The 14,870-nt window shown below is 65.3% G+C and overlaps 1 protein-coding gene across 4 annotated transcripts in view; it reads left to right on the forward strand.

The window, feature by feature from the left end:
- The window catches only part of AATK (apoptosis associated tyrosine kinase), a 32,982-nt gene that overhangs the window by 678 nt on the left and 17,434 nt on the right, over positions 1–14,870 (forward strand). Inside the window, exon 1 of one of the 4 annotated variants that reach the window (XM_079133419.1) lies at positions 4,679–4,910. The exons of 2 other annotated variants lie outside the window; for them this stretch is intronic. The gene's annotated coding sequence lies outside the window, so the exon portion shown is untranslated. Of the gene's footprint in view, positions 1–4,678; positions 4,911–8,388; positions 8,623–14,870 lie in introns of those variants that run through there. One more of the 4 variants, XM_079133420.1, reaches the window with a different exon arrangement.

Below are 14,870 nucleotides of genomic sequence, written 5' to 3' on the forward strand. Positions count from 1 at the left end.
GTAAAGCTGGCTGCACAAGACTAGGGCCAGGCCCCCACCCCACCCCCGCCCCTGTGGACCGTGACATGTTTACCCGTGGCTGCTTGGCCATGATGTGGCAGCTGGGTGGGCAGTTGGTAGCCCCAGTGTGGTTAGGAGGTAGGCTTTTCCTCTGCTGCCTCCAGCTCCACCCCTGCTGGGCCTAAGTGGGGGATGAACCCCGCTGGGGGCCTGGAGTCCCACCCCAGTCCCTGGGCTCAGCACAGGGCCGCGCAGCCTGCACGAAGCCAGGCTCTCACAGGACAGCTCTCCAGCATGGCCGTGATGCACAGGGTCCCCTGGGCAGAGCAGGTCTGAAGGCACTCGCTCCTGGGGGAGGGCTGTCTGCTTGGCTGAAGGCCATGGATGTCCCTTGCTTGGAAATGACTTCCTGGGGTGACCTGAGGGGCTCAGAGACCACAGTGCCACCATCAGCAGATGGCTCAGCCCAGCAGCAGTGGCAGTCACTGGCCCGATCTGAGGGTGGGGTAGGGGGAGGCAGCCTCACTGAGCAGCCCCAGGCCCAGACTATCAGCATCCAGGTGGCTGGGAGCCGGCACCGGGCCTAGGCGGGCATTGCCAGGCATTGCCCATTGAGCAAGGTTCCTCCTGCTGGGAAGCAGGTCCAGGCTCAGCTGGGTGGCGGTGGGCCTGCTGGTGGTTGGCGGTGGGTGCCAGGCTGACCCGGGAGGGAGGAGCCCTTTGGCCCATCTCAGTCTCCCTCCCTCCCTCTGTTGGGTACAGACTTACCGTGCTGGGATCTGGCACCAGGGTGTCCAGGGCAAGAGAGGCCCTCCCGTCTCAGAGGAACAGCAGCTCTGAGCGTGGGTACAGGCTTGGCGGCAGTGTGATCGGTGTCGTTACAGCGGGTGGGTTTAATGACCTAGGAGGGAAGGAGGGTCCTGGGAGGAAGGGGAGAGCGCTGTCTCCAGCTGCGTGCCCTGGCAGGCATGGCGCCCCTTCTCGGATCTGCCCTGGATGGTGATGGGTGGGGAGAGGACAGTCCTCCAGGGTAACCAGTGGGGCCTGTATGTTGGGACGGAGAGGTGGGGTGCCCTGCCTCTGGTTGTACTTAGCCCAACGTTCAACACCTACTGTCCCCACACTGAAGCCCCTCTGTCCTGCTTTGCCTCTGTGGCCTCTGTTTTCCATGCCTGTAAAATGGGACAATGCTTGGGGCCGGCCAGGTGGATGAATTGCTTGCTACTCAGCAGGCTGCTGCTCTGGAGGCTTGCAGACGGGCTGGCCACTCTTGGGGCACAGCCCAGTGCCTGAGGGTCCCTGTGACCACAGTGACTTGCTGGCTTTTCTTCATTTCAATAGTGGAAAGAGATGGTCCTTTCTGAGGTCAGCTGGCATCTGTGGGGTGGTCCTGCTGAGGCCACCAAAACCCAGAGAAGAGAGAGCTCATGTTGGCGATGGTTGCAGTTTATTTATGGGGCCACTTACTAGTCACTGCAGTGCTAAGCAGAGGGTCCTGGTGGTCTCCAGCCTGTGCCCTGCACCCAAGACCTGCTCTTGGTCTGTCACGGGAGTTGGGCTGGTCTGCATAGAGGTGACAGTGGTCCTTATGGTACAGGTGGTACCATCTGTGCCTGGCCCCACATGGACCTGGGAGGAGTCACTGTCCTGGTGGAGGCAGGGCGCTGCCCGCAGAGGCTCCAGGGAGTGGACTGAGGACTTGGGCAAGGAGCCCAAGGGCTGGGTGGCTGATGTGTCTGAGACCAGGGGCTGACTGGAGGTGCAGGCTGTGGGCCCCTGCTGGGGTCTGCTGGGCGCCCCCAGCAGCCATGCCGGGGTTGGGGTGCTCGGGGCAGGCCTGAACGCTCGCTCCTGGGAGCTGGGAAGAGCTGTCTCCTCGGCCTGGCTCCTCCCCTGGCCTGGCCCCAGGACTCAGTGATGGTGGAGGTTTCTTGGCAGTTGCAGTCAGGTTGCTTCTAGGCTGCCGCAGTCTTGGGCCATCACCCAGCCGCTCTGAGGTCAGCTTCTGCACAGGTGAGACCTTTCCTGGGTAGACAGGTGGGCAGGGGTGGAAAACAAGAAATGAAGGGTGAGGAGGGCAGCCTCATGGGGAACAGAGGCAGCCGGAGGGGACTGGAGGCAGGTGGTGTTTGCCTCGAGGGGCAGGGTCATTGCTCCTGCCAGGTGCCCCAGGGCAGGGGTGCCCCGTTTCTCGCTGCCGCCTCAGGATGACCAGGTACGGGGAGGGACTTGGCGGGTTCCTGCTGCCCAGGCCTCGTTCGGGTGCCCGGCACCGTGGCTCCTGGGCCTGCAGCTGCCCTCGGTGCCCACAGCACGGGAAGGTCACGCATCTTGCCCAGGCCTCAGGGCCGGCGGCCCTGGCAGCGTGCTCGCTGGCCCCTTGGTGCCCTCCCTGTGTCTTGGCTTCCTGATCTTTAATCTGGGGGCTGTGGCACCTGCGCTGGTGTGGGGGCCTGGACAGCTTCCTGAGGCTGCTCCTGGCCGGGGTGGCACGGCCGGTCAGCAGCACTTGGAGCGTGCGGCGGCGTGTGGAGGGCAGGGCTTGAGGACTGCTCTTCCCCACCTCCCACCCATCCTCCCGCCCCTCGGCTCACATCCTGTTCCTTGCCCAAGTCCTCAGTCCACTCCCTGGAGCCTCTGGGGGCAGCACCCATGCCTCACCAGGACAGTGACTCCTCCCAGGTCCATGTGGGGCCAGGCACAGAGCCAGGCACACCAGGGCCCACAGTGACCATGTGGCAGAGGAGGCTGTGTCCCAGGCCAGGCCTGGTCTGAGCAGCACAGGGGTCTCCAGGGCCCAGGAAGGTGCCCCGGGGACAGACGGGTGTTCTCCTGGAGTCCTGCTTCCCGGCTCACGGATGGGCCCTGGAACCCGGAACGTGGTGACCCCGACTTGTGCAGCTGCGATTGTGGGACCTGGGTGGTCAATGTCCCAGGCCTAGGGGCAGGAGCCCGCTGGTGACCCGTCACCCTCCCTGGGGCGCACGGGGAGGTGACCCTTAGGGAGCAGGCTGAGGGCTCCTTGAGGTCAGGGCAGTGGCCTTGCTGGGAAGTGGTCCAGGAGTCCAGGAGGGAGCCCGCAGTGCATGGGGTTGGTGAGTGTGAGGCCCCAGGCCCAGGGCTGGGCAGGGAAACCACTTCTCTTCCTTCTGGCACATTCTCCAGAAAGTGGGCCCTCCTTGCCTGGGCTCCGCCCGGGGTCCCCACCACCCACACGCGCCTGCGTAGCAGCACTCAGATAGGTGTGCGGGCTCAGGTGCACAGGTACACGCAGGTGCACACCATGCCTCACGCTGACACCACAGAGGGCACCTGCACGCTTGCACCTGTGCACACGGGCGGAGCCGCTGTTCTGGGCACAGGGTGCAATGGTCGCCTGGGGCTCCGCTCCCTCCACCCTCTGTGCCTTCCACTTCCTAGGCAGAGCCCCTCTCTGGCCTTGGGTGACCTTGAACTGGGCCTGCCGGCGCTGCTGGCTCTGGTGAGGGCCTGCGTCCCCCACACCAGCTGGCCGGGCCTGCGGCGGTCGGTGGTTTGGAACGTGTAGGGAAGCTTGAGGTTCCTGCTTTGGGGTGGCTTCCGAGAGCCTGGCGCCTGGCCCCCACCAGGGCAGCACTCCCGCCTGTGGCCCCTCATTCACCTGTGACCTGGAAGCCTGCTCCCCGGACGCCGCCATCCCCTCTCCTGTCCCCTCTCACAGCTCCTCGAGGTGTCGGTTGGCTGAATGGTGTCACCCCAGATCAGTGTCCACCCAGGACCTCAGAGGGGGCTGATTTGGATCCAGCTCTACGGAGACGTAGTTGGTTAAGACGAGGTCGTGCTCTGGTGGGCGGCCTACCCTGAAGAGGGGAGCACGCAGGAAGACAGCCACCAGAGGGCGGGAGCAGAGTCTGGAGCAGGCCGAGGACCCTTCCTGGACCTTGCCCGGGAGCGTGGCCCTGCCAGCTCCTGGATCTGACTCTGGCCTCCAGAACTGGGAGAATCAGGTTGTGACCCCGCTTCGCAGCCCCAGGGCCCTGGTGCAGATTGTCTCCTCCGTCCCTCTTGGTGCTGGGCCCCAGGGGTCAGAGCTGATGGCCTTGCCTGGGGCGCACCCAACTTTGGCTCATGCCGGCCATGTCCTCCCTGTACACTGGGTAGTGACCCCCTGGGAGAGGACACCCTTGGAGCAGAGGAAGGGCATGGCTGGCTTGACCGTGGTCTGAGGGGCTGTAGGCCAGGGCGGCCCCAGAACTGCTGCCAGCTGTAGGGGACACGTCCCCCTGGTGTATTCGCATGAGGCAGGTGGGGGAGGAGTGGGGATGAAGCCTGTGGTGGTGGCTGTCCCAGCCACCTGTCTGGCTCAGGAAGCACTTCCTGAGGGTGGGCGGTGCCCAGCCCCCTGCCAGGCCCTCCTCCTGGGCCCTGTGGCTGCCTGTCCCTCTCAGCAGCTGACTCTGGGGGCAGGACCAAGGGGGAGCCAGAGGGAGCCAACCTGGCCTTGCCCTGGATGGGAGCCCGGCCTGCTGTCCAGGGAGCCCGGCCTCTGTCCTGTCCCCAGGTGGGTCCTTGGTGGAGAGGCCAAGTCACCCCTGTGGGCCAGAGTGCAGGGAGGCTTCAGCGTCTGTGTCCCGCCCGTCTGTCACGGTGGCAGCAGGACAGGCAGCCACCGCCTCCCCACCCCCAGCAGAGGAAGCCGGCAGAGGAAATGAGGGCAGCGGACAGGGGCCGGAGCCAGTTCCCAGGCCGCCTGTCTGGGCCACGGTCGCCTGAGGACTGTCACAGTAGGCAGGTCACGCGGTTTCCCCTGCCCATCTTGCCAGGGCCTGGGTTGGGGCCGCGGCCTCCGGCCAGGTGAGGGTGGGCTGCTCCTGAGCGTCACCCTGGGGGAGCCGCAGCTGGAGCCACCAGGAACTGCTGGCCAGAGCACGGTAGGTGGGGTGGTGAGAGGCTGCTCTGCTATGCCAGCCTGGGGCGGGGGACCCTGAGGGACAGGCCTCTGCGGGGTTTGGACCTGCCAGAGGATGTGGCCACACCCAGCATGGGCAGAGCCTCTCTCTGCAGGGGCATTTCTGGGCAGTGGGGTCACCTGTCATGGGTGGTGAGGGAGACTAGGGATGTGGGAGGCAGGCAGGGAAGGTGGTGCTGTGGCCTTCGTCAGCCTGCCCCAGAGGGGAGCCCAGCTCCTTCGGCCCTGGGGCCCTGGGAGGCCTCCCCTCACTGGCGTGGGCACGTGGCAGCAGGCAGCTCTGGCCAGATGGCCCCAGGCTTGCTGTGGTGGGGGATAGGGGAGCCCGGGTAGAGCTGGCCCAGGTCACCTGTGCCCCAGGCTGTACTTCGAGGCCAGGGTGGCATCCAGGACGCTGTGCTGGTCTTGCTCTGCAGGCCGTGGTGCAGGAGGTGGCCTTGGCCTCCGGCTCAGGCCTGCCGACTTGGCGTCCTGGGTGGTTTTGAAGGAGGGCCCTGCTCGCATTCCGCAGCTGCTTGCTGCTGCCTGGGGTGGGGTCTGGTCCAGGGCCAGCAGTGGGGCATCTGGGCAGGTGGACAGGGGAGCGGTGGGATGGCTGGGTCTCTGGCTGGGTTCCAAATGGGCTTGTCTCCAGTGTGTGGCTCTGTGCATTGCCCAGCTGGACGCACGTGTGACGGTGCTCCTGCTTGGCCACCCCTTGCAGACCCCACCCTGCTGTTGTCCCTGGGCTCTGCAGGCTGAGGTATCTCACTTGCTCTCTGCTGCAGAGGGGTGGTCAGCTCCGTGGGGGCCCATGCTCGGTTCCACCCAGCTCTGGCGTGCCCTCCTGAGTGTGCTGGTGGGGATCCTCTGCTCTCCCACCCCCGGCCGCCCTCCTTTCCTGAGAGTCAGTGTGCGGCCGTGGGGTCCGTCCATGTGGAGGGTGGTGTCCTGGTGGTCAGTGCTCAGTCACGCAGCCCGCCCCAGCTCTGCAGCACCCCGCGCCCCTGCTGCCAGCCCCTCGCCCTGGCCTTCGCTCCCTGCTCCTGCTCCCTTGTCCTGCCCGCCGGCCTGGAGGCCTCCCTTCTGGCTGCACCCCCTGGGCAAGGTCTCCAGGCTCCCTGACCACCCTGCAGTATCTGGTGGCACATCCGGGAGCAGGCTGGGCCTGGGGACTGGCAGGGTCTCGGTAGCAGAGGGGCTCAGGAGGCCGGGCATCCCGTGCCCCTCTCTGTGGGTGCGCGGCCTCGCTTGCTTTTCCCTGGTGCCTGGCGGCCTTTCCCAGGGCTGCTGGCCGGGTGGAGTCCTTCCCCTGGCTTGGAGGCTTCCTGGTTGCTCTGCGTGGCACTAGTGTCTGGATGCCGGGCCTGTCAGCCTCTGCCCCTCACTTCCTGGCAACCCTGCTCTGGCTGTGAGGAGGGTCAGCTGCGTGGGGCATTGCGACTGGGAGCCACATGCCTCCCTCTCCCCATCTCCAGACCTGGCTGACCAGTGCCCCTGGCTCCCCACTGCGCCCCAGCCTTGCTCATCCCGGGGCCGCCTGGATTCTTTCTGCCTGAGGCTGTCATTCCTGAGAGGTGGTTCCTGCCTCGGACCACTGGCTGCAGGGGTGATCCTGTCGGGACTCTGTGTGGACACTCAGTCCTGTCCTGGCCCTGTGGGGCCTGCTCTGGTCAGGCCCTCCATCCAGAGCTGCAGCTCTCCTGGCCTGGCCCTGCCACCAAGCCTCCAGGACCTCCAGTCCTGCTCTCTGCCCCTCAGGGTCCCAGCGAGGATGGTACCACATCCAGCTGCTCTGGACCGGAACTGAGCCATCCGTCTCTCTTGTTTTCCTCCTGTGACAGCCCTACAAGTCGTGGCTGAAAATAACTGCACCCAGCCTGCATTCTGGGGGCCCGAGGGTCTGGCGAGGACCTGCGGCTTCCTCCTCCACCACCGGAACCTCCCAGCCCCTTGGCTTCTGCCTAGGTGCAGGGTCAGGGCTGGGAGCCGAGGTGGCCAGAGAGTCCGGGCTGAGGGACAGGCATCAGGGGGCGAGGTCAGGGCCACGGTGGGCCGACATTGTGCAGAGAGATGGACGGTGTGTGGGGCAGTGCATGGCAGGCAGGGGTAGTGGGGACCCTAGGCAGCCCTAACCTGGCCTCCTCATTGAGCTGCTGGCAGGCTGTCTCTCAGGGCTTCTGTCCCAGGATGCCTGGGACAGCATTGTGGACACTGACCCGCCCTGGACAGGCCTCCAAGGGCCCTGAGGTGCCGGGGAGCCTGGTGAGGGTGTTGGAGTGAGGAGCCCAGGCAGGACCTTGTGTGCGTCAGCACTGGGGCTGTTGCTCAGGTCGCGCTGGCAGAACTTCCTGCTGCCCCTGGGCTTCTCCAGTAGCCTACTCACGGCAGCCTGCTGAGGGCTGGGCAGCAGACGGGACCCTGTGGACCCAGCACGAGGGCAGACTGCCCTCCCTGAGAACTGGGTGTGCTGTGTGGGGTTTGGGCTTGTGTGTGAGCATGCAGGTCCTGTGTAAGGGGCGTGTGCCGGTGTGCATGTGTGTATGCGTGAGGCGCACATATGGACACGTGTCCATGCCTGTGTGGACACACCTGTGTGTGTGTGTGCGTGGGCATGGGTGTGTGTAGCTGGTGGGCATGTGTGAGGCACAGGTGGGTGAGGATGTGGGTGCGTGTGTCCCCAGCTTCCCTTGGACTGGGCTCTCCCTGTCCTGGCTGCTCACAGGCTTCTGGTGCAGGTGACGTTCTATTCTCTGGTCCAGGGTGACCATGCAAAGGGCTGACCCCAATCTTGTCACAGCGGGCCCTCCTGGAGCTGGGCCCAAGGTCTGGGAGAGGGCCAGACACGCCGACCACCTTCTTTCCTGTCATCCCTCTGCCCACAGGCCAAGCCTGCAGCTGCTTGCTCTGCCCACAGCTTGCCCTGGTCATGTCCACCTCAGTGGGCTCTCCTCCCCTGGCAGGCAGTGGGCACAGGGCCTCCAGTTGTCTGGACATCGTGGGGGCCTCGAGTCCCCCGGCCGAGTGTCCGGTCTGAGTCCTGGTGGCCCTAAGTGGGCTGGCTCCTGCAGGACCCTGGGTTTGTGGCTGTAGGTCACAGCTCTCTTGGCAGAATGGCTGTGGTCACTTCTTAACCGCTGAGTAGGTGTCCTACCTTCAGGGGGCTCTGGGGCTGAGAGGGCAGGCAAGGCTGAGTCCTGGGCCTTGGGGCACTTCAGGGCACAGTCTCCTCTCTCAGTGCCCCTTGAGCTGCCTCTCGCCTGCTGGGGTCCGTGGGATCTGGCCTCCCTGCCCAGAGCCCAGCTTCCGAGGTAGGGAGGGCCGGCTTCAGTTCTCTGCCTATGGGTGGTCGGGGCCGGTGGCTGGGGGCTGTCTGAAAGCTCTTGGAGTAGAGGTGTCCCCTGGACATGGCCTTGGTCCTGAGAGGCTGTGGGGTGTGCAGACCCGCGTGCCCGCGGCTGCCTCTTGGCTCAGCACGTGCCCCCACGGATTGCGCCAGTTCCTTCCTGAGTGAGATCCCGTTTGCATCACCAGGTGGGGGTGGGGCTGGCGCCAGGAGGTCCCGATGCCCCCGCCTGACCTGGCCCACCCCGGATGGCCACTGTAGCTCAGTGGTGAGATGGGGCTTGGCTGAGTGTCCGGCACAGCCACGCTGTTCTCAGAGACCCACAGTGCCTGACTGACTCTGGGTGGGGGTGAGTCCCCCGAGTGTGAGCAGCAGAGGTGTCTGGCCTAGGGGGGCCCAGGAAGCGGCCTCCAGCACAGTCGTCTGCTGTGGCCTGGCCCCTGGGAGGGTTTGGGTGTCTTCTGTGAGGTAGAGCTGAGGACACAGGCCGGGAGGAGACCTGGGCGCAGGGAGAGCTTCAGGTTGGGATGGGCAGGGCTGGCCACAGCTTCCTGGGGGAGCCCTGGCACAGAGACCAGATGTGACTGCTCATCACGGGGACGTGCAGAGGTGAGCCCACAGACTCCACGGTCTCCAGTGGGCAAGTCAGCCGCACCAGGGTGTTTGCAGTGGGCTCAGCCCCTGCCTCTGGTTCCAGAATGTTCCCATCACGGTCGGAGGAGCACCACCCCCTCTGGCCCCAGCCCTGGTGACTGTGAGGACATGGGCCTCTGTGGACAGCCTGCCTGGACACAGCCTCAGGCACTGCACGGAGCTATGCAGGGAGCGCTCGACCATCCTGTGTGTCCCGCAGTGCAGAGGCCTCACGCGGCTCCTCCTTCCTGTCAGAAGGGGCCTCGGTTGTCCCCGGCCATCCTCAGCCATCCTCGTGGGCTGGGCAGCTTGCTCCCTCCCACCTGGATTTGTGTGTCCAGAGGGGAAAGCAGGAGGTGGCAGGTGGCTGTTCTGGTTTGGGGGTCTCTGATGGGGAGGGAGTGAGCGCTTCCTTGGGGTTGAGGACTTGCGTCTCCTCACTGGTGACCGATGTCCTGAGGCGTCTTTAACTTGGGGGCTTTAACCCCGCAGACAGTATTTATTGATTTGCTTTTGCGGTACTGGCTGCTGGACTCGAGGCCACGCAGGTGCGAGGCCGGCGCTGGCCCGGCGCTCAGCTGGCCCTTTCTGTATTTCAAGATAGGGCCCCACTGAGCCACCCGCTGGCCCGAGCTGGCTTCCTGCTGCCTCGGCCTCCTGAGTGAGCAGCTGGGATCACAGGCACCATGCACGCGCTGCGCAGTCTTTTTTGTAGTGTTCTGTCCTAGCTGTAGGTGACGCGGTACCTTTGTTTTGCTTCTGTGGTGCGGAGGGTGGCAGCATAGACCCCAGGGCCTCACACGTGCCGGTGAGTGCCGACCCGAGCCCCAGCGGCCCCTGCGCACGCTCGCACGTAGTCAGCCTTCTGTCTTGTGACTTCTCCATCATCTTGTAATTTAAAAATCCTCAGTTACGCTGGGCATGGTGGTGCCCCCTGTGGTCCCAGTTCCCCCCACCGCTGAGGCAGGAGCCCAAGTTCAAGGCTGTGACACCCAGTCTCAAAATAAAAACAGAGAGGGCCGGGCCAGCTCCGTGGCGAAGCACCCCTGTGCTCAGTCCTCCTGTAAGGACCGGCCCTGGCTTCCACCCACCGCACCACAGCAGCGGCGGAAGGCAGACTGATATTCACCTGCCGTAACCTGCCCCATGGGTGCTCTGGTGGCGATGAAGTGGGTCGGCGGGGAGCCTTCCTGGTGGCCACCCCCAAGCAGGGCCCTTCCCTCCGTCCTCCCAAGCCGGGGTCAGCACCGTGTGTGCTCAGTCCTTGTCCCCATGTCGTGGTGACTGCGGGAAAGGCCAGCGTCCCCTCTGCCCTTCTTCCTCGGCCCTCAGCCCCTCTGTAGTCCTTTCAGTGGGCGCCCCCGCCTTCCCGTCCCAGGTGCCCTTTCTGTCCAGGGCTCCCTGTGTGACTCTCGCTATCAGAAGCTTGGGCAATGAGAAGGGAGGGTCAGCCAGAGATGGCCCGGGCATGGGGCCGGCCCCTGCCCACAGGGAGACCCTGGGGGCCTCCCCTGAGCCTACTGGCCCTCCTGTCCTCCACAGTCCCCCGCTGTCCCCCCACAGCCTGCCCCTCTGTGATGCTGCCTGCCCTTTTCCTGAGTCCCGAGCAGCGGGGCAGGAGGGTGGCCACAGGGGTGCTGCCTCTGGCCCCAGCTCCTGCCTGCAGTGCTGCTTATCCCCGCCCGCTTCTGGCCATTTTGGAGCATTCTGGGATCTCTGGCCAGGCTGGTTCTGTGCAGGGACACTGGCTGTGCTGCCCACTCACACGGAAGGGGGTCAGGCCCCGCGTCACTAGAAGGGAGCACACAGGCACCTGCAGCCCTAGGAGAAACCTTCCGAGGTGAGCTGCCCCTCACCCCTGGGCACCTGCCTGAGAAGGTGGGTCAGTGGGGGAGGCCCCTGGGGGCGCCAGGCCTGGTGGCACTCACTGGGCAGCGCCCCTGAGCTCAGACCCACACCTCATTCGGAGGCACATGGGTGCCCACAGCCCGGGAGAGCCCGAGTAGCTGGCGGAACGGGACCTCGCCCTCCCAAGGGGTCTTGCTGCAGGCCTGGCGGTCCCAGGCTCCCGGGGCTCTGGTGACTCTTCCTGGGGCAACGTGCTGAGGGGAGGCTGAGGGCCTGGGGGCATGGACACGAGCCCACGCAGACAGCCTCCCAGCACCCAGAGCAGCCATGTGGGGTCCTGGGTCCTGGGCACAGTCCTGTGGAGCAGAGTCTTGCTGGGCGGGCCAGGCGAGGCCTGCTGGGGGCCATGGGTTCCTGAGATTTGGCCTGGGAGGTGGGCAGGCTGCTGCAGCTAGGGCTACCTGAACGAGAGTGACCAAGGCTCCAGCAACCGGGCCACCCCTGAGCTCAGCCAGGCCACTCCTCAAACCCACCCAGGGGCTTGGGTCTCGGGACTGGTCATGTTACGACGTTGGCAGGGCCTGCCCGGAGAGGTGGGGCTGGCCTGGAGAGGGCCTGGGCCAGGACGGGGCAGGCCGAGTGCCCTTGTCCTCAGAGAGCCAGCACTGCTCCATGGCCCTGGACACTGGGCATTGGGGTGCAGAAAGAGGTCCCTGGCCAGGTGCTGGGAGTGGCCGACCAACCCCGTGAGTCTCAAGTGAGCAGGCTGCCAGGACTGAGGCGGCAGGGCAGCAGGGTAGAGCCGGAGCCTGTCAGTCCAGAGGATGTGTCCTTGTGTTCGGGGGCAGCGGGGTCTTCGCCTTGTCCCCTGTCATCCACTCATGCTCTGCCCTGGCAGCGGGCTCCGAGCACCTGCCACCCCATCTTCCATCCCATGCTGGGGGGTCTGTGGGGTTGCTTGTGTCTGGCCCCCACTCAAGGCAGTGTTAACGGGGCCAGGTGGGAAGATATGCTCAGGTGGTCAGATGGTTGAGGGGCACACAGGTGGTCAGTTAGGAGCAAGTGTGTGGCTCATCCCTCACGTGGAGGGGGGCCTGTGCCTTGGGGCCTAGGGGCCCAGGTCACTGCACACATAGCCCACTGTCCTTGAGGCTCAGGGTTTGGACCACTAGCTCAGCAGAGGCCCCCTCCCTCACCTGGGGCTGCAGTGAAGAGGGGGAGGGGGTCCATCCTGGTGGAGCTGGCCCAGTGCCCGGAGGGTCCCACATACACCTTGAGCACAGATGAAGGGGAGGTCTTCTGGCGTGGGGTCTGGGGTGTGGGCTGGGGCCAGGGGACACTGAGGCATGACGTCTTTCTGCTGCATGTTCAGTGCAGGGAAGGGGCACCCTAGGGGAGGAGCCCCCGCTTTCCAGATGGGGAGGCGGAAGCTTGGTGCCCCACAGCTGGGGAATGGCAGACCTGAAACGCAGACCTCTGTCCTATGTGTCCCTCCCAACCCCTGGGCAGACTCATCCTGCCTGGGGCTATCCCAGCCAGTCCTGGGACAGCGGGCGGCAGAGATCCAGTGTGGGGCAGCTGCTGGCCTGGAGCACCTATCTTCCGAGAGAAGACACCAGAATGTGCAGAGCAGGGGCCAGACCCCAGCTGCCCAGAGCCCACAGGCGTGTCGGGGTGGTAGAGAGGTTTCCTTGGTTAGCGAGGCCTGGTACCCCCTCCTGAGCTGGGTGTGATGGGCACGGCCAGGGCCCTGGGCTTGGCCCAGTGGTGAGTCCAGGAGTGCACGAGGCCCAGGGAGCCTCTGCTTCTCCCCAGCCCGCAGAGGTGGGTTGTCATGGTGCTGGGCCCTGTGGGACCGGGTGGCGTCTCTGGGCTTCTGGCCTTCCTCTCTGCTCAGAGGGCAGTGTCTGGTAACAGGCTCAGGTCCATTGGTGACAGCCACAGAGGGATGTCCTGGAGTATCAGGGGTGGCAGGGAGGTCTGGGGTCCCTGAGCAGGGCAGGCAGAGCCAGGTGTGGGCCAGGGCTCTGTGGGGGCTGAGCAAGCACCCAGCAGCCCCTCTTGGGAAGGGCTGTGTGCCAGTGTGCTGGGGGTCTGCGGCACCTGAATGTGGCCCCCAGGCTGCCCCTCGAGCACCTCGGTCCCCAGGCCTCGGCGCATGAACCATGTTCCTGGGGAGGCGCTTGCGGGGCAGAATCCGCCTGCAAAGTGGCCAAAGGGCGCCACCTGGTGGAGACTGGGGGTCGCACAGGATGACCCACAGTGGGATCCTGTGCAGCAGGGGCTCAGGTGGCCTGCAGAGCACAGTCACCCTGGACTCTGGGCCACTGGACAGGGCAGGGCAGGGCTGCACAGGTGTGGGCAGGCTCACAGGTGAGGGCAGGGCCACACCTGGGTGGGTGGAGCTTGAAGGCAGAGGCCACATGGGGCTGCGGGCCCTGTCCTTTTTGTCCTCTCTCCCTGGCCCCACCGCCCTCTGACCCGCCTCCTCTCCACAGAGCCCTCCCCACCCTCGCAGAACAGGACAGTGGCTGAACGGATTGTGATCTGAGGGGTCACCCCAGCCTAGCTGCACAGGCAGATGGCCCGCCACCTCCAGATGCCCAGACCCGTGGACAGTCATGCCCACCGCACCCTCATGTCTGGACTGGCTGGTGGGCAGCCCAGCCCTTGCTTCCTGCTGGGCTGCCTGTCACACAGTGTTTGTGGGCGCCTCCCCTCCCCATGTGGTCCGGTCCTGCACCTGCCTGGCAGGAAGAGGGCGTCTGGGGCAGGGCTGTGCCCGGCTTGCTAAGAGGGCTCTGCTTGGCCCCGGGTGGGTGGGATCGGGAACCTGCTGGAAGACCCAAGTCCTGGCGCCCCGTGACTGGTGGTGGAGCACTACGGCCCAGTGGTTTAAACGGCCTGTTGGTTAAAATCGAGGTGTTGGAGGGCCGGCTCCTGAGGCTCCAGGAGAAGCCACTCCTTTGTTCTTCCCAGCGTTAAGGTACCCATGTCACAGTCCCTCCTGTCGCGGTGGCTCTGCTGCACTGGCACACCTCTCTGACCCCAGCCTCCTACCCGAGGAGTCTCATGGTGACGCTGGCCTCTCCTGGTGACCCGGGCTGGTCTCCCATCTCAGGCCTTTCCCTGGTCATGTTCACAAAGTCCTGAGTCCTGGGGATCAGGAGGTGGGGCAGCTCTGGGGCTCCACCAGGTGCCTCTCACCAAATCTGGGGCAACGTGAGAATCAAAGTAAAGACACGAGCAGGCTGCCGTCCCCAGGACTGGGATTCCCCTGTGAGATACAAACAGATCCGCGAAGTCTGTCCTGGGTACCGATGTCAGCAAGCAGGAAGAGGGGCGGAGGCCCGGCTCTCCCTGGTGGAGGCTGTCGGAGGTGCAGGAGTGGGAGCAGAACGGACACCCTCTGGGCCCCGGGGCGGGGGCCTGGCAGGGTTAGGTGCCGTGGACTTGGGAAGCCTAGGTCTGTGCACCTACATGGACCTCTGCCATGGGTCCCCGAAGCACCCCCAGCCAAGCTGTTGGTGACGTGGAGCTGCGGAGGGCCGGGGCACTGGTGGGGGTGACGGGTCGGGGGTCTGACTGAAGTGGGCCTTTCAGTGCAGGGCTGGCCTGGGTCTGATTGGTGGCCCCCAGGCTCGGGCGTTGGGAGAGGCTGCTGTGGGGCAGCCTGTCAGTTAATGCTCAGCATTAGTTTCAACAAAGCCTCGTGCGCCTTTTGTCTCCCTGAGCATGAGGTCTGAGACGGAGGCCGTGTGGATGCCCGAGGTGGGCAGTGCCCCCCTCGGCCCCTGCTCCCAGGCCCTGGGTGGACAGAGGGAGGAAGTTCACGTGTGCAGGTACCAGGTGCCCCTCTGGGCCAAAGGGGTCCCTGAGTGTCTAGTGCTTCATAACCTGGGCTCATGTACACCCCCAGCTCTGCGGCCTTGGCCCTGTCTGCATGCCCTTCACCGACAGGGACAGGCTAGCTGCTTTGACTGTCTACCTAGGGACATGGTGATGGGTGGCTCCCAGACCAGCAGGAGGAGACCTGTGAGCCAGTGAATGTCCCGACTGAGCACTGAGCTCAGAGTGGGAAGGGAGGGAGGGACCCCTGAGCAGACCCCTCTGCCT

The sequence above is a fragment of the Sciurus vulgaris genome (assembly GCF_902686455.1).
Source record: "Sciurus vulgaris genome assembly, chromosome: 3".
NCBI lineage: Eukaryota > Metazoa > Chordata > Mammalia > Rodentia > Sciuridae > Sciurus > Sciurus vulgaris.